We start from the raw sequence: 19,807 nt of genomic DNA, 5'->3' as shown, positions 1-19,807 counted from the left end.
CTCTTGTCTCTGCTCCAAACCATCAGCTACTTTGCTAAGGTTCTGTCCTTTCAGCCTCCTTCTGGATGGGAGCTTCTGTGAAAAGCTGGCTGCAGTTCGCCATCTTGGCTCCGCCCCGTTTCTTTCTTTCCTTCCCTCTTCCTCCCCCCATCCCCACCTTCCTGGCTGTCCTCTCTCCGTCCTTCCTTCAGGGACTGCTGCTGACCCACTGTACGGACCCTCTTCTCATGCAGTCTCTATCCTGGTGACCTCTCTGAGACCCTGGCTTCCATTTTAGCTTTCTCCCCTCGCCCAGGCAAAAATAAAGTCACTTTCTTCATGTGTAAGTATTTTCAGACATTTGCCTTCCTGAGGGTTTACAGCAGACCAGAGAAAGGGCTGCTCCAAGGAGCAGGGACTCAACATTCCCACAACCACGGGAGGCGGCAACTCACTGCTTTACCCAAATGGTGGTCTTTTTGTTCCTTTGTTGTGGAATATGGAAGCTATGGGGTCTACAGCTGAGAGGCCTGTTAATTGATGCCTACAGCTGAGTCCTGCTTCTGAGAGGCAACTGTTGAACTCTCAGGATTTTCTCCAGCCAGCTGTTCAATCAGGCCATTGTGAAAAGTAAATTATATGACTTACAACGAGGCAAACTGCATTAAAGGTGGGAACCGCACAGCTCACCACTCTATTTTACATTTTCTATTATCTGTGCCCTTCAGGCGAATCCCATCTGTTGTGTCTGTGTGGTGGGGACGCCGCGTGACAGTGGCCTCAGGTGAATCCCACCTGTCGTGTCTGTGCAGCGGGGACAACATGAGATGTCTCTATGCATTTCTTTTCTTTTTTTTGGCGGGGGCTGGGTTTGAACCCGCCACCTTCCGGCATATGTGGCCGGTGCCCTACCCTTCTGAGCCACATGCGCCGCCCTGCATTTCTTCTTCATGCACCGCCCGGTGACATCACACTGGCAACCTGACAGGCCAAAGTGGGAACACTCGCATCGTGAACATGAGGAGATGCTACACCAGGGTTTGTTGTTTCCAGAGAGCCAGGTGTTGGACATTTGTCAGCATCACTGGCTTGGCCCCAGAATCTGTGTGCCTGGGTCTGGACTCCGGTACTTCCAAAAAGCTCTCAGGGGTTGCTGAAGTGGCCAGCCAGGCAAAGTCTACAGAGTAGGTTTAGAAAATGCTGGCGAGCCCATCTGCCCAGCAAGCTGAGGTTTCTGCTGACTGATGTTCAGTTGGTGCTTGGATACCTCCAAGGACAGGAAGCTCACCACTGCTTGGCGACCACCAGAAGATGTGGCCAGCCTCCTCACCCATGCAGTACTGGGATCTTCTTTTTAAAATTTAAAATATTTAATTGACAAAAAATTGTGTATATTTAAGGTGTAGAATGGGATGATTTGATATAATATACATGGTGTGTTGATTATCACAGTCAAATTAATCACCACATCTGTCACCAACCATGGTCACTACTGGGGAGGGGTGAGGATACTTAAAATCCAAATCTCTTGTCAAATTTCGAGTACACAATACGGTATTATTAGCTGCACTGTCATGCTCTGCAGTAGGCCCCAGGAGTTAGAGAAGTTTGTGCCCTTTGACCAGCATCCCCATTTCTGCCAACCCCTGACTCCCCTGGAAGCCTCCTTTCTACTCTCTGCTTCTGTGAGTTGGAACTTTTGGGATGGGATTTCCTCATGGCTTCTTTTCTTAATAGCTTCAAGGACAGAGGACTCAGAGCCCCAGAAACAGCCTTCTGTCCTGGCCTGTCTGGCCTCTTACAGTTGTTCATTGTCACTGCCGGACCCCAGTGAAGTCCATGCTGCAGAGTTGAGGACTCTGGGCTCATTTCTCCTCCAGAAAACACAAGCCCAGCCTTGCCCAGCCTCATGCCTCACTCATTCCCCTCCTCCAGCTGCACCTCCTGTGGCTTCTGGCTCTGCTCCCCTGGGCGGCTAAATCACCACCCCAGTGTGCTGGGCCTATCTTCTCAGTTCGCGGCGACCTATGTGGTAATGATTCTGTTGACCAGCCTGGTACCTTTTCTTCCTAGTTATACATCAAACACCTCATCCAAATACCCACACAAATGTTTCGTGGAATAGGACATTTAAATAGCAACCTTTCTTGAGACATTCAGAGAAAATTTGATTAGCAAATTTTCAGACGTATGTTTATTGTAAAAGTGTGTTCTTATGGCAATAGAAGTCTCTATATTTTTAACAAATTTCAGATTTCAGATTTAATATGAGGGTACAAATACTTGTATCAAAGATTACGTTGTTTGTGTTTGTTAGGTGAAGTTCAAGTTGTACTTGGGCCCTTTACCCAGAAGGTGTGCTGTGCACCCTCATATTGTGCCCATTAGGTGAGAGCTCACCAATTTCTATCTCTCCTTCTCCATCTCCTTTCTCTCCTCTCCCTCCCCTCAACTTGAATTTAATTGTGTTTTTCTCTTGTGTATGTGTATAGTTGTTTATCTACTTGTTTTCATTTAATTAGTATTGAGTACACTGGATACCTGCTTTTCCATCCTGTGACACTTTATTAAGAAGAAATGTGCTTCAACTCCAGCAGGTTAATACAAAAGATGTAAAATTTCCATCTCTTTTTATGGCTGAATAGTGCTCTGTGGTGCACATGTACCACAATTTTGTTAATCTGTTCCTGAGTTGATGGGCACTTGGGTTATTTCCACGTCTTGGCAATTGTGAATTGAGCTGCAATAAACATTCTAGCAAAAATATCCTTGTGATAAGATTTTTTTTTCTTCTGGGTAGATGCCTAACAATGGGATTGTGGGATCGAATGGAAGGTTTACTTTTAGCTCTTTGGGGATTCTCCATACTTCTTTCCAAAGAGGCTGTGTGTGCTAGCAGTCCTACCAGCAGTATAAAAGTGTTCCCTTCTCTCCACCACAGACACTCTCATCTAGAAGCAGAATAGCCTCTGTTTTTACATAGAATAGGATTTAGTAAGAACCAGCTAAACTTTTCCCAGTTCAAGATGGAATCTTAAATGAACAATTTCTTAATAAGAACTTTTTATCACCCGGATTTTGTGCTTTATTTCTCTCACTTTAATTCCTGTGAGCACAACTTTCTGGGCTTGGCAGAACGTCGCAGCTGACTCTCTTGCTGTTCCTCCAGGATTCGTCCTCACTGGGGCTGCTCAGCGTCATTCCCTGGGTGGGGTCACATACTGCAGCATCTTTATCTCAAGTTGTTTCTCCAGAGCTTCCATGGTTTATATCCTTTCCTTAGAAATGCCAGTGATCTGCTTACACACACCCAACCCTGAAGGAATTGCAGAATCTTTTCCTGTTAGGGCTGGGAGAACAGCTTCTTTGCAACCTCAACTCATCCCCTGGAAAGCCCTTGGGTTATTAGGCTGTGGGGAGGAACGGGTGAGTGTGTGGGCAGAGTTGGAGCGCTGCTCAGGGTAGAGGCCCCACTCCTCATTCTATTCCCTTTGCTTTCCTCTCCTGCAAAGCTAACATACAACCAAGGGCCATTTTTTTTCATGGGTTAAAAGTGCTTTTGAGCCCTAACTACACGATAGGCATGGTTCTGGGCATGGAGCCTCTCCACAGAAACACTGGCCTTTGATCCTTTGCAATAGCGATGGGTTCCTTTAGAGCTGTACTTGATGGAAGGTGGTGGTTGTCTGACAGGCTGCTCTGGCATTAGCTGACTGTCATATCCCTTAATTTACATGTCTCTTCTATCAGGGAAGTTGTCAGGGTTTGAAGACTAGGGCAGAGCACGCTACTGCCAGGACCATTTACGGCGGTTTCTGTGGTGGCTCAGTCTTCACAGGTAGCTGGACGTGGATGTGAAGACTGAGTTTGCTCCAGGTGCCTTATTAACTAACTCCACAGAGACACAATTTCCTCATGCTCAGAGTGGCAATGCTTCATGGAGTAGTTTGGGATTTTAATCAGAGAATGAAAGTACCAGAAGAACATGAAGCCATGATTCCCAGAGGGCAGTGAGGCCATGAGGGCCCAGCAGGAGGGAGGTAGATTCCCAGGGGCTGGGGAGGGATTTTAGACCAAGCCAGGAATTTGGCAGAGACCAGATCCAAGAGCCAAGTGATGGCCCAGCCATCTGCTCAGTTTGCCAGTAGTCTTAGTAGGGTCACCAAACAAAGTCAACCACAGGGTTCTGGGACAAGTTCAGAATAATAGCCCACAGGTCTCTGATCATATTTTAAGGTCAAACTCATTAAGCAGAAAGAAATCACAGAGCAGAAGCTGCCCTAACTGGGTGATAAAGATGATCTGTCTGTAGGTGGTAAGAATGTGGATAGGCATAACTTTTCTGGATGATCTTAGTCATATCCATCTATGGCCATATGGATACACACAGTCATATAATTTGACCCAATAAATCTCCCTCTGAAAATCTATTTTGAGAAATAACAAAGGATGTAGGATATGTGCACAATGATGTCTATCGTGATTATTTATAATATTAAAAATTAGAAGGGCCATACATGTCCAACACCACTTAACACATTTGAGAATAAGCACATGTGGGATTCCTGGCTGTTGAGTCACATGTGCTCTCAAAGGGTGATGGGATCATCCCAATTTCAGTAAAGGAGCAGATAAGGAGCAACTTGCAACATGAGGAAATTATACTGTGTGAGGAATTCTGACGGGTTTCTGAGAGAGAGAGAAAGCAGAAAGGATTAGATCCACACAGAAGCAGGAGTGGAGGAAGCCACAGCCCACACACACACCAGAGACAAAGCCTGGGAGGCAGGAGCCATGGGGAGTTCTGCCCAGAGTCAGGTACGGGGAGCAGGGCACCCCCACACAACTCTAGGAGGCTTTCTAGGGGAAAGGGATCTGCAAACCCAGCCTGGCAGCCTGTTCCTCATTACCTGGATTTCTGAGCAGGGAGGAGCAAGGAACTGGGCCAGAGATTCCACAAGACAGGACAGCAGTGGGGCTGGCCAGGCCAGGCCAGGAGAAGCACTGGGGATCCCTGCGCTCAGGCAGCGGGAGGCAGGCAGCTTTCTCATCTTTGTCAGGACTCCTGCAGCAGGCTAAGGGAAACACAGCAGGCAGATAGAAAGGATTCTTATGGGCATAGATGAACCTCAGAAGGCAGGCTTTGACTCAGCAAATAGAAATGATTCTTGAGGAAACAGAGCAAATAGGATGTGATTTTAGCATAAAAACAGGGAATACAAATAATGCAGCATGTGGTGAGTGCAGTGTGGGAAATCTCAGTGTTTTAAGTAATGATACTTGGATTTAATTATGATATTTAGATATGACTTTGGAACAAATTAGATTCCTCTTTTATGCATTACTGATTTTGGAAGTTATTTTTAATAAAAGAAAAAATATAAGGTGGTACCTGTGGCTCAGTGGGTAGGGCGCCGGCCCTATATACCAAGGGTGGCGGGTTCAAACCGGGCCGCTGCCAAACTGCAACAAAAAAATTGCTGGGGGTTGTGGCAGGCACCTGTAGTCCCAGCTACTCGGGAGGCTGAGGCAAGAGAATTGCCTAAGCCCAGGAGTTGGAGGTTGCTGTGTGATGCCACAGCACTCTATGGAGAGTGATAAAGTGAGACTCTGTCTCTACAAAAAAGGAAAAAATATAAAAACCAAAGCTGCGATTGGTATATGTATCAAATATGTGAATGTTATCAGAATCAAAACAGGGTCACTCACGTTAAGACAATCCTGATAGAGCCATGAGGCCATGCAGAGAGAGCTCTCAGGCTTGGCCGCCTAGAAACAAAAACTATCACAAAGGATTATAAAAACCATAGCTGTACACAGAGGCAACCTACACAAAAAGTACTTCTGCAGAGAGACCTGCCTAGCCACCGCCTGTCCAGCCTTGGACTGGTGTCTCCCTTTGTGGCTGTGAGTAATTATTTCTAAACATTTATGCAATTCTTTTCCTTTTATTTCTTTAAAAACATTTGCCTGCCTTTACTTCCCTGAATAAGCACATAGTTTATTATGGCACATGTATTCCCATTGCAATGCTCTCGCTACATAAATATATTTTCTTTTATAGAGCCTCTCTGTTTGTTATTTAGGTTGGCATATAGGAAAAGACCTCAGAAAACCCACAAAACTTACTAAGGAAGAGTGAAGGTTTTGATTACATAAAAATAATTTTAAAGATGATTTATGGCGAAAGGCATCAAAATCAAAGTAAAAAGACATGTTAAAAACTTGGAGAAAAGATATATACAAACTTTAATACCGGGCTACAGAAAGATGTCCTAAAATTATTTTTAAAGACAATTGCATGGGGTGAGGATGAGATCAGGTTAACTGTAGAGGAAACTCTGCAGCCAGTGTAAACATCACCAGTGTGCAGGGAATTCCAACCTAAACAGCCATGAGACAATCCTTCACCTATCAGGCTGGCAAACGTTCAAATGTGTGATAAGTTCAAATGATAGCAGGTGTGGGAAACCAGCTGATCCAGTTTGGGGAGAACACATCAGTACAGCTATTTTGAGAACAATTGGTGTATTTGTTTAAGTAAAGAATATGAAGAATATGTCCATGCTTTGACTCAGCAGTTCCACTTCACTGTGTGGGCTCTAGAGGAACAGGTGTGTTGGAGCCCTGGGAAGATGTTCCCAGCAGCCTTGCTTACTGCGGCCTGAAACCACAGCCTGCAGTGGGGCCTAATGTGAAGACTGATGGGAAAGGATTCTGTTCATTTTTGTATTTTTTGAATTTTAGCAAAGCATTCAGAGCCTGCCTAAAAAAAATTGCAAGTGAGAAGAATGGATTTCAGATGAACTCATTTTCATGGAAAAAAAAAAAAAAAGTGTGCATATGCAGAATACACACTGAAAAGGGAAGCCGGGAGTGACAGTGTGTGAAGCGGAGTCACAGAGAAATGGGCGGCAGGTGCCTTCAGCTTCTTTTGGCTTTACTTCTCTTGATTTTCTGTTTTTATACACAAATGTGGATGATTTCAGAAACATATTTCCTGGAAGTGGTGCCCTGGGCTGGTTGGAAAACACCCTGAGTCTTGGGCATGAGTTCTAGGCACAGTGGGCTCCACAAGGGAGAGGCAGGGACCAGGCACAGCAGAAAGGTGGAAATGGGGTGTCCAGAGGCTCCCTTACTTCCTCTAAGGCCTGGGCACCTCCCTCATTCCTTCACTATGAGATCTGGAGTCTGGAGGGGGCGTCAGGCCTGTGCATGGCAGGGACTCCCCTTTGGGTTCTGCCAATGTACATTTGCTCAAACTTTCAACATGGCTCTGAGGAGTTATTTATTTATTTAATTTCAGGTTAATTTGAGGGTACAAAGAAATGGATTACAATGCTTGCATTTGTTAGGTAGAATCCCTCTTATAATTGTGTCCCGCCCCCAAGAGGTCCTGCCCCCCATACACTCTTACACTGTGCTCATTAAGTGGGAGCACGTCTGTCCCCTTCCATCCTCCCTTTCCCCCCTCTGAGAAGTCTTTTAAATACAGCCAAGCCACAGTATCCCCACTCACTCTTCCTGTGAGGCAGGAAATGGGGTCTAGAATCCCGGCACCTTGCTTGACTGGTGAGGCTGCAGGAAGCCTCCCTGACTCCAGCTTCCCTGGACAGCAAAGATGACCACTGAGATATTAATAAAGGGATACGTCCTTTTCTGGGCTCTTGAATTCAAATTAGGACAAGTATTATGGCTTCAGAAAACAGCTTGAGACCTGTGAGCCCTCCAGGGTTTTATGCAGACAGGCTGTATTAGAAGTACCAGTGCTAGGTCAGTGCATCTGCTTCTGTTTGCAGGATCAAGATTTACTGGAAACCATCCTGAGTGTCTGAGCAGGAGCTGGTCCTGTTAAATGAGTCGCTGACTGTCACTGCCCCTGAGCAGTGCTGTCCAATGTGAGTGTCCCAGTGGCTTCAATGGCAAAGGAAAGAAAGAAAACCTTTTGAAATAAAAACTATGGTGAGAACATTTTACTCAAGAGCCCTACCTAAGGCAGTGCTTCTCAACCTGTCGATCGGAACCCACAGGAACTGTATTAAAGGGTTGCGGCATTAGGAAGGTTGAGAATCACTGCCCTAAAGCTTTTCTCTAGAGAAAATTACGAAAATGCTCTGTTGTGAGATGAGAGGTATGCATGAGTGCCAGCAAATGTGACGGGTGGTGCTGAGCTGTGGGGGCTCCACCACTGGCGGCCCCAGAGAGAGCAATGATGCATCAGCAGATCCCTCCAAAAGCACAGGGCTAGGTGGACCAAAGGCCATTTCCGTGGTCCTTTGCCAAAAGGTGGAGCCTAAAAATTTCAAGCCAAATTTAAGGTCCTGACCCTGGAACTAAATTTTCAAATGACCATCAGATCTTCCTGAAAGTGGGGGCTCTGGAAGGAGAGGCAGGGTGGGGGCAGCAGAAGGCAGCAGGCTCGGTGTACGGCAGTGAATAGTGACTTAAAGGGAGGTATCATTTCTACAGCCCTTGATGGAAAGTTGGTCCCAGCCTCAAGTGACCATGTGGCAACACAGAGAGGCCTCAAAGCCCCACTTGCCCCAAACACTCAGTCATTGCATGAGCCCCCTGCCCCCATCATTCTAGATAACAGGTTGATGTTGCTTTACACAGAGAGGACCAGAAGCAGAGATGCCGGGCATACCTTCTTCTTTACAGGAAACCCTTAGAAAATATTTAGGAAGATGGGGAGATTGATTATCCAAAGAGGATTGAGGGAGCTGCCTAGAGGGAGGTGGCTGGGAAAACCCCAATGTGGGGGAAGTGGCGTGGACAGGACAGCGTCCTGGGTAGGGGAGCAGAGTACACAAATACCTTGGATAAGGATGAGGACCTTTTCATCTTCCTTGGGATCTTAAGGAGGGATGTCACTGTCCCAACCATGTTGTAGGCTCCCTCTGGTCCATAAGTGAGGCCTAGAGGTGAGAGGGGACATGCAGGGTCCATGCAGGGAGCCCTTGCAGTGCTAGGCAGAACCATGGTCAGGCTGGGATGTGGGCTGTGCAGAGGGGCCAGTGAGTGGACTCAGGGTGTATGTGAGGGCTTGAGTATGGCCGGCCTAGTGGCTCACTTAGTGTGGGATTCACATCTGCCTTCAGCGGCTGGTGGAGGCCTGCACTGCCATGACACACCTTTGGCTCAGGGTTCTTTGTCTCTTTCCTTCCTCCTCCATAGCTGTCCCCTCCCATCCGGACACCCTCCTTGAAGTCTGTCCCAGCCTGTCCTGTCAGGGCCCTCCAGGTGCGGCGCAGGGTGCCAGAGCCAGCTTTGTGCCTCTACACGGTGTCAGTGCCACCTACCTGCACCATCTCAGGCTATTGGGCCCAGTCCTGGCCCAGCCATTCATTTTGTTGCTTCATCCCAAACAATTCCATGATGCTTAAAACTCTTAGTTTTGAAAGTGATGAACAGTGACACATTCTCTTGGTAGTCAATGCCAAATTCAAAGAAATAAAAACTTGAACAAATTGGAATTCCAACTTCCATAAAAATGCATTCTCAGAGAAGGATAATCACTGTGATCATTTCTTTTCAATTCCTAGGCAAGAGCCTCATGGCCTGCATTTATTTGGTGCAGATCTGCCTGGTTCTAGATAAATTTGACATTAAAGTCCCTTGGCCATGTGTTCTGTTCCCCACCTGCAGCTCTGCTGCTGGGTCGCTATGCTTCACTGTCACGCAGGTGTCACAGTGGAGACAGCAGAGGCCGAGCCCAGACCAGCTGTGTCCAAATGCTGATTCGCCACACACTCTCTGAGGTCTTGGGCGAGTTCCTTATCCTGTCTGTACCCCAGTTTCCTCCTCTGTCCCTACCCCACCGGCTGTGGGAGGTACTCCAGGAAGGTGCTAAGAAGCCTTCTCAATGTTAGCTGCTGTGGCTGTTGGAATTTGGCTGTTTCCACTCAGTTGCTGCAGCTTGGAGGGGAGTGAATAAATTAGCCTGTATATGGAGGGGGGATGAGTTTTAAGGGAAAAATCAACATTTTCTGCTTTTCTTTTCCTTCTTGACAGAGCTGCTCCAGAAAAAAACATTGGAAGATTAATATAGTGTGGCACTCAAAACTTTTATCAGATTCAAAGCTCAGTGTGCCTAATAAAGTTTTATTGGAACCCAGTGACACCATATGCTTACAGACAGCCTAGGCTGCTTTGAAGGTGACAGCAGAGTTGGCTAGTTACAACAGAGACTGAATGACTCCCCGAACCTGGAATATTTACTGTCTGCTCTTCACAGAAGTTTGCTGACCTGGTTCAGGCTGTGAACTACCCAGCAAAGCTGTCAGGTCAGCCCCTGTCCCTCTTTCCCTCTAGCAGAGGACCTCTGCTTCTATGATCCCACAAAGTTTCCTTCCATAGGCAGGCGGGTGTCAGAGAAGGTCCAGATGCGGAGGGAACAGAGTGCTGAGGAGCAGCTTAGGGGAACTTTTGTGCTCCTGGCCCGACGGAACCGAGGGCTCCTTCCATCCCTCCCAGCCCAGTGCAAATGGTCACCTGTGACTCCTAAGGCAGTTTGGGGCAAAGCTTATGTCACAGAGCTCTTTCTGACAAGCAGAATGGCCCACATACATCTTGAATTCATTGTGGTTTTATTTTCAGACATTGTCCTCACTCCTTTCACTAAAATCTCAGAGTCAGGAAAAATCACATAAGCCCTTTGGTGGCTGGTGAATTGAGGGTGTCTCTGAAGTGACGTTGTCCTAGGGTGCCATGAGCCAGGTAGTGTCGCCCTGCTGAGACCGCCCCCTTGGCATACCAGGGCTCAGACACTGTTCTTTCTCATCAGCCCATGTGCTTTGGGCCGTCCTGTCAATCTGCCCCCCTGCCAGCTGTTGAGCAATGCCCCAGGGACTCCACTTTTATAATCTGTTTCCTCCTACCATACCTTCACTGGAAGGTATGTATTTAGTAATTAAGGGTCTAAAAATGTATCTTGATTGAAAAATATTGTATAAAAGGACATTTCAGGGACCAGGGATGGAATCTAAATACGGAATCTGCATTAAGTAGTAACATTGTATCCATTTAGCATTTTCTGACTTGGATAATAACAGTACAAGTGTGGATGCAAGAAACTGTCCTCATTTTAGGAATTATATGTTCAAGTAATTAGCAGTGAACAAAGGGATGTTTCTCCAATTTATTCCCAAACAGTCAAAGAAACATCTTTCTCTTTATTGAAAAAGCAGTATGTAATTAGCTGCTGAATCTGGGTAAGAAAGAGGAGTTTCTTGTTATACTGTTCTTCCAACTTTTCTTTAAGTTTGAAATTGTATCAAAGTAAATAGTTACCAAAAAAAAAAAAAAAAAACCAAATAACAACAATGAAAAAAAAAAACAGAGAGAGAGAGAGAGAGAGAGAAAGAAAGAGGTATGTTGTGAAGAAACTAATAATGAAGTGTGTATATAAATATCCAGGATGACTTGCTGTAGCACGTAGAGAACTAGGATGGTCTAGATGTTTATTTTACAGCAAGAACACATGTATTGCCTTTGTGTGCCTAATGCCCTAAGGACAGGGAGGACAGAATGCTTTCCTGGCCACCACAGGGCTTGCTGACAAGCAAGGGTGGGTCTCTAGGCCAGGTGCGCACAGACTTGGTCTCAAGCACAGCCGTCTCCTGCATCTGGCCACACGGCAGTGTGGGGCGGGAGTGGGAATCCATCTGCGCGGCCCTGGGGGAGGGAGGACATCTTAGACCCTGAAGTTGGACTTGTTTGGGCCTGGATGGTGTGCTTAGGAGGGGAGGGACAGGGAGTGGCTCTCAAGCAGAAGTTCTTCCCCCCCACCCTCCTGCCACATGTGTGCAGGGTGGGGGATAGAGGAGGATCCAATGTATGTCCTGGTTGCAGCAGAGGGGACACATGGCTGCATTAGTGTCTTCAGTCATTTGGGTTCCTGGGGCCATTTGCCTGTTGCAAACCCAGCCCCTTGCAGGCACTCAATAATATGCAATGAGTTAAAGGCTCTGCACAGCTGGACATTTGCCACAGCACATGGTAGAGATGACCTTTGCACCTGACCTCATCTCCTGTCTCCTCTCCCCTGCACTCTGATCTGACTTTGTCACCAGCTTTGGCCAATGGAAGGAGGCAGGAATGATGTCATCCCTTCCCAAGGCATGGCCTCAATGCCTCTGCTCCAACTCTCAGAGCCCATCCTACCCTGTGGAGGGGACATCCCAGAGCAGATGGGAGCTGCCCTGCTGAGGCCCTCCTCCCCCTGCTAGACCACAGTGGACCCAGCAGCAGACTACAGGCACATAGTGCAGCCGGGACCAGAAAATGGCCACATTGTGAGAGGAGTGCAAGGTTGTTGCTGTGAGCCTCTGTGGCAGGCTGGGTGATGGCCACCCTCTCTCACACCGTTGTTCCTGGAGCCACCCTATACAGTAAAGGGCACTTTGCAAATGTGATTAATTTAAGGATCTGGAGATGAGGAGAGTAGTCTGGATTATCCACATGGGCCCAGTGTAACTGCAAGGGTCCTTATTAGGATGACACAGGATGGCCAATCAGAAGACAAGATGTTACAAGAGAGATTGGAATGATGAACCAGAAGGCAAGGAATGAACTTTCCCCTGGAGGCTTCAAAAAGAACCATTCTGTGGATGCTTTGATTTTAGCCCCAGGTGACCCATTTTGGACTTTTGACTTACAGGACTGTGAGAGAATAAATCTGTAGTGTTTTAAGACATTAAATTCGAGGCAATGTGTCACAGCAGTAATAATAAGCATAGAGAGCCTCTGAGCTTTGAGGTGACTTGTTACACAGCAGGAGCTAACTGACAGACACACATTCTTGTAGCCTGTGGGAGCTTTGGGATAAGAGAAGAGAGAAAAAGGATAGTGCAAATATGAATGAGAAAGGCTTCGAGGCACCAAAACATGATGCTTTATGGGACATTTTGAGAAAAAGGTTTTATAAGACACTTGTTTTTATTTAATACAAAGGGTGACAAAAATGTATACACATTTTAAGAAAGGACAAAACTATTAAAATTGTCAAAACATATTTGACTTCTGAAATTATGAGCAGTACTCAGTGTGGCTTGTATTCAACTTTTTTTATTGGCCTATATTATCACAATTTTAATAACAGTTTTTTCTGTTCTTAAAATGTGTATACATTTATTTGGCACCCTCTGTGTACACGAATGACCACGCTGGAGACATGGATTTACTATTTAACGAGTATTTATGTATTATGTCCTAGGAGTGAGGAAGTAGATTGGAAGACTAGTGAAATATTCTCTGTCTTCATGAACATCATGACTGCTCAAGGTGGAGCTTGTCCTTTAAGAAGCTGCCCTGACCTGGCCAGATGCAGGGCTTTTCCCATTAGGAGCTTCTGCCACCTCCAGTCCGCCTGGCCTCCTGCTCTGCCCCTGGCCTCTTTTTGTACCCATTTCTCCCTCCATGCCCTCCTCTATGTTCCTCTGCCATTGGTGCCTTTTTTGCCTTCTTTTTTTTGCACAATTCAGGTTCAAGTTCTTCCCAAGCTGAGGTTCCATCTTTCCTCTTTGGTGTGGGGCATGCACAGGCAGCTCTTGGAGAGTGACTCCTTTATGTTAGCAGGTCTCTTTTGAGGGTGTGCCCACAGCAAGTGCCAAGGGGACATGGGCAGGGGAGGCTGCTTCTTCTGGGGCCAGAGTGGGTCTGGCACCACAAATAGCAGTGGAGTGGAGAAGTTGTGTCTGCAGGTGCAGACGATAAAAGGACATGATGCTGAAGGTAATTCTAAAGCGTTGTTAATATGTGACTCTCACACAAAACTTTTGGGATGGAATATTTATTTAGTTAATTAATGAGGGAACCAGGATGAAAAATCTGGTTCAAAAGATTTGAAAAATTGAGTCAGTGCAATCAGCGATTAATGGAATAAGATGATAAATCAGATACAAGGCTGAGTAATGTCCTACAAGGGCAGCAGAGCCACTGTCTCTAAGAAGAGCTACTCTGCTGGCAGAGCTCACTTGTAGTCTGTCAATGGTCAGCAAGTGAACATCGAACTTTATGGTGTCTTAATCAGCATATGTCCTTAATCAGCATAGATGTAAGTCAGACAGTGTAGGTCTCTACCTTAACCTAAGATATCACCCCAAAGCTCAGCAGCCTAAACCCACAAACATTTCTTATCTTACACAGTTTCTGAGGGCGTTGCATATAGATGCATCCAAGGTGTCACCCTGGGGCAGCCCTCAGAGGGTGCCGGAGAATCCATTTCCAAGCTTCCTCAGCGTCTGTTGGCAGAAGGCTCCATCCCCTCCACACAAGGAGCCTCTCTGCAGGCTGCAAACACCACATAGTAGCCTCCCCGATACCCAGGGCATGATGGACAGGGAGGTCCCAGACAGAAGCCATGGCCTGTTAGAACCTAGTCTCAGAAGGGATATCTTGTCACCTCCACCACTGTTCCTTCTCTAGGTGTGAATCTCTAGGTATGGTCATTCAAAATGAAAGTAATTACATTAAGCTCCACTCTTTGGAGAAAGGATTAGCAATGAGTTTGCAGACATTCCTTAAAAACTGGGACATTACCTCCCTAGAGGATATGATCGCCCTCCCACAGATCTACCAGACCAGAGCTGATCTGACTTTCAGAGGTGCACTGGGCATATCTTTTGACTTATCTTCATGTTTCGGGCAATTTTTCATAACTAGGGCATCTTGGCTGGACACCAGGTTGTTCAGTGAGGCTTAGAAGAAAAGACATGGCTGGAATGATGGTCTGGGCAGGGAAGAAATGTACCCTGAATGCCGGCGCAGGTGGGTGCTGTCCTGTGGTCCTCCTGTCCCCATGGCAGACTCTCAGTGCAGGCTCCATCACTGGACGGGTGTTTCAGGAGGCTCCTGGTGCTATTAGGCACTGGGCTAACTAGGAGCTTGTGTGGGAGGCCAGTGGAGACCTTGGCTGTGGACCTGCAGGAAGGCTGTTGGGCAGGGGCTTGTGGAGCCTCAAGGGAGGGGCCGGGGTCAGAGCAGGCTGAGTCACACCCTGCTGTGACTCAGGGATGGTAGGGGCTGAGGGAGTCTGTTGGCGTGGATAACCTGGTGCCTCACATTGCTCACCCAAGGCTTTCTTCATTTTTGCACAAAAAGCAAAGGTAAGAATGCAGAGGGAGCTAAGGAGGGTGTCTGGTGTTGACTGACAAGCCTCAGCTGGTTCAGGAATCTTGGAGTGTGCCCAGATCCCCCCTTAATTTAAGGGTCTGGAAGGGTAGGGACTTTGGTGGGGTTGAGCGTCCACAGACAGATCCCAGGGATCAGAGAATGGGACTGCATAGCAGCCAAGAATGAACAACAGGCAAGACACTGGTCCAGACCAGAAGGCACAGAGTTGGAAACTCACAGGCCCTGGCATGCCATGGGGTGGGAAGTCCTATCTCCTAGCTGTGCTGCAGATGTTTATTGTGGGGTCAGGCAAGCACTTCTACCCAGCACGTTCCGGATCTGGAGGCATGGATGTGGCGAGCACAGGTGGGTGAGCTGATTCATGGCACCTTGCCTCAGCTGATAGGATGCTCACTCTTTAGCTCTGGAACACACTCTTCCAGTAAATATGGTGCATATAACTGACACCACACCACACTTAGTACATCCTTCAGTTTTTTTTAAAAAAATCGTTTGGCATTCACTGAGGGTACAAAGAATTAGTTTACACTGATTGCATTTGTTAGATAAAGTCCCTCTTATAATTGTCCTGTCCCCAACAGGTGTGCTATACACCGTGACCCCCCTCCCCCTCCCTCTGCCTCTCTCCCTCTGCACATTCTCCTACCCAACCTTGTATTAGCTCATCTACTACCTTCATGTTAGAATTGAGTGCACTAGATTCTTACTTCTCCATTCTTGTGATGCGTTACTGAGAAGAATGTGTTCCACCTCCATCCAGGTTAATACAAAAGATGTAAAGTCACTATCCTTTTTAGTGGCTGTATTGTATTCCGCAGTATACATACAACACAGCTTGTTAACATTCTTGGGTTGGTGGGCATTTAGGCTCTTTCCACATTTCGGTGATTGTAAATTGAGCTGCAATAAACAGTCTAGTGCAAATGTCCTATGACAAAAGGATTTTTTTTCCTTTGTGTAGATGTCTAATAATGGGATTACAGGATCATATAGGAGGTCTAATTTGAGTTTTTTGAGGATTATTGATATTTCCTGCCAAAAAGGTTGCATTAGTTTGCAGTCCCATCAGCAGTGTAAAAGGGTTCTCTTCTCTCTATATCCAAGCCAGCATCTGCAGCTTTGAGACTTTGTGGTGTGGGCCATTCTCACTGGGGTTAGGTGATATCTCAGGGTAGTTTTGATTTGTGTTTCTTTGATAATCAGGGATGATGAGTATTTTTTCATGTTTGTTAGCCATTCATCTGCCTTCTTTAGAGAGATATCACTCTTGCCCAGTGATATATGAAATTATTAAGTATTTTTTGTGGATTAACTGAGTTCTCTGTAGATCCTAGTTATCAAGCTTTTGTCTGATAATAGGCAAATATCTTTTCTCATTCTGAAGGTTGTCTGTTTGTTTTGATTGTTGTTTCCTTAGCTGTATAGAAGCTTTTCAGTTTAATTCTCATTTATTTATTTTTGTTATTGTTGTAATTGTCACAAAAGTCTTCTTCATAAAATCTTTCCCCAGGCTGATACCTTCAAGTGTTTTCCCCACACTTTCTTCAAGGATTTTTATTGTTTCATGCCTTAGATTTAGAACCTTTATCCACCTGGAATCACTTTTTGTACATGGTGAGAGGTGCAGGTCCAGTTTCAGTCTTTTACATGTGGATTCAGTTCTCCCAATGCCATTTATTAAATAAGGGTTCTTTTCCCAAGTGTATATTCTAGTTTGGCTTATCAAAGATCAGGTGGCTGTAAGATGTTAGTTTCATCTCATGGTTTTCTATTTGGTTCTAAATGTCAGTGTCTCAATTTTTGTGCCAATATCATGCTATTTTGACAGCATGTAGTATAGCTGAAGGTCTGGAAGGGTGGTACCCTCACCCACCTGCCTTGTTTTTATTAATAAGAATTGCCTTGGCTATATAGGGTTTCTTCTGGTTCCATACAAAATGAAGAATTATTTTTTCCAAATATTGAAAGTATGATGTTGATATTTTAATGGGGATTGCATTGAATCTGTAGATTGCTTTGGGTAGTATAGACATTTTCACAATGTTGGTTCTCAGCCATGAGCATGGTGTGTTCTTTCATTTGTTAGTATCTTCTGCTATTTCTTTTCTTAGAGTTTCATAATTTTCTCTGTAGAGGTCCTCTACCTCTTTTGTTAGGTATATTCCTAGGTATTCCATTTTTTTCGAAGCTACTAAGAAGGGTATTGTGTCCTTGATTAGCTTCTCATCTTGGCTATTATTGTCATACACAAAGGCTACTGATTTGTGGACACTGATTTTATATCCTGAGACATTATTGTATTTTTTGATCACTTCCAGGAGTCTTGTGGTTGAGTCTTTGGGTTCTCTAAGTATAAAATTATATCATCAGTGAAGAGGGAGAGTTTCACTTCCTCTGCCCCCATTTGGATGCCCTTTATTTCCTTCTCTTGCCTGATTGTATTGGCTAGAATTTCCAGCACTACGGTGAATAGTAGTGGTGATAGAGGACAACCTTGTCTTGTTCCAGTTTTGAGTGGAAAAGCTTTCAGTTTTACTCTATTTAGTATAATGCTGGCTGTGGGTTTGTCATAGATGGCTTTGATCAGCTTAAGAAAGGTGCTGCCAATGCCTATATTTTTCTGACTTCTAATTAGAAAAGAATGTTGAATTTTATCGAATGCTTTTTCTGCATCTATTGAGAGGACCATATGGTCTTTGTTTTTGCTTCTGTGGACATGGTGAATTACTTTTATGGAGTTGTATATGCTAAACCAGCCTTGTATACCTGGGATGAAACTTACTTGATCATGATGTATGACTTTTTTAATGAGAAGCTGTAGTCTCTTGGTTAGAATTTTACTAAGAATTTTTGCATCTATATTCATTAATGAAATTGGTCTGAAGTTCTCCTTTTTAGTTGGGTTTTTTCCTGGTTTTGGTATCAGGGGGATATTTGCTTCATAGAACATGTTGGGGAAGGTTCCTTCTTTCTCAATTTTTTGGAATAATTTCTGCAGTATTGGTATAAGCTCTTCTTTGAAGATTTGATAGCATTCTGGTGTGAAGTCATCTGGACCAAAGCATTTTTTTTTTTGTTGAGAGATTTTTTATTGTTTCTTGATCTCAGTTCTTGAAATTGGTCTGTTCAAGAGACCTATTTCTTTTTTATTAAGTCTATGGAGAGGGCATAATTCCAGTTATTGATCTATTTCCTCCACATTGCCAAAGGTCTGGGCATAGAGTTCTAGGTAGTACTCAGAGATGATCTCTTGTATCTCTGTGGCATCTGTTGTTATTTAGCCTTTATCATTCCTGATTGAGGTTACTAGAGATTTTAATTTTCTGTTTCTAGTTAATCTGGCCAAAGGTTTATTGATTTTATTAATTTTTTTTGAAAAACCAACTTTTGTTTTATTAATTTTCTGAATGATTCTTTTGTTTACAATTTCATTAATCTCTTATTTAATTTTGGTTATTTTTTTCCTTCTGCTGGGTTTGGGATTAGATTGTTCTTTTTTTTTCTAATTCCATAAGATGATTCATGAATTAGTTGATGTGCTCCATTCCTGTTTTTCGAATGTAGGCATCAAATATGATAACTCTCCCTCTTAAGACTGCTTTTGCTGTATCCCTCAAGTTTTGGTAACTTGTGTCTTCATTGTTGTTATGTTTGAGGAATTTAACAATTTCCTCTTTTATCTCTTTCTGAACTCAACTGTCATTCAGCGTAACATTGTTTAATTTCCAAATTTTTGTGTGAGGATGAACCTTTTTGTTGGAGTTGAGTTTCGCTTTTATTGCCTTGTGGTCTGAGAAGAGACAAGGTATAATTTGTATTCTTTTAATTTTGCTGAAGTTTGATTTGTATCCTAGTATGTGGCTGATTTTGGAGTGTGTACCATGGCCTGATGAGAAAAGTGTATGTTCTTTAGCTTTGGGATGATGTGTTTTGTATATGTCTATTAATCTCATTTCTTCTAAGGTGACATTTAAATCCTTTGTATCTTTGTTTAATTTCTGTTTAGAGCAGTGGTTCTCAACCTTCCTAATGCCATGATATATTTTCATTGTTACAAAGGGGTGGCGACCCACAGGTTGAGAACTTCTGGTTTAGAGAATCTGTCCAGTTCTGTCAGAGGGGTGTTAAAGTCCTCAGCTATTATGATATTATGGGATATCATATTTTTCAGACCTATCAAGGTTTGTTTCAAGAATCTGGGAGCATTTAAATTGGGTGCATAAATATTTAAAATTGAAATGTCTTCTTGTTTTATTGTTCCTTTGACCAGTATAAAGTGTCCATTTTTGTCTTTCTTTTTTTTTTTTTTTTTTTAAGACAGAGCCTCAAGCTGTCCCCCTGGGTAGAGTGCCATGGCATTACAGCTCACAGCAACCTCCAACTCCTGGGCTCAAGCGAGTCTCCTGCCTCCGCCTCCCAAGTAGCTGGGACCACAGGCGCCCGCCACAACGCCCGGCTATTTTTTTTTTTTGGTTGCAGCCATCATTGTTGTTTGGCGGGTCCGTGCTGGGGATTCAAACCCGCCACCTTAGGTGTACGTGGCTGGCGCCTTAGCCGGTTGAGCCACAGGCGCCGAGCCCATTTTTGTCTTTCTTAACTTCAGTTGCTTTGAATCCTTTTGTATCTGAGAATTCGCAACCCCTCTTTTCTTCTGATTTCCATTTGCTTGAAATACTATTTTCTATCCCTTAAC

Source organism: Otolemur garnettii, unplaced genomic scaffold (assembly GCF_000181295.1).
Source record: "Otolemur garnettii isolate 467f Iridium unplaced genomic scaffold, OtoGar3 scaffold00136, whole genome shotgun sequence".
NCBI classification, from domain to species: Eukaryota; Metazoa; Chordata; class Mammalia; order Primates; family Galagidae; genus Otolemur; species Otolemur garnettii.
Note: the sequence above shows the minus strand (reverse complement) of the source record.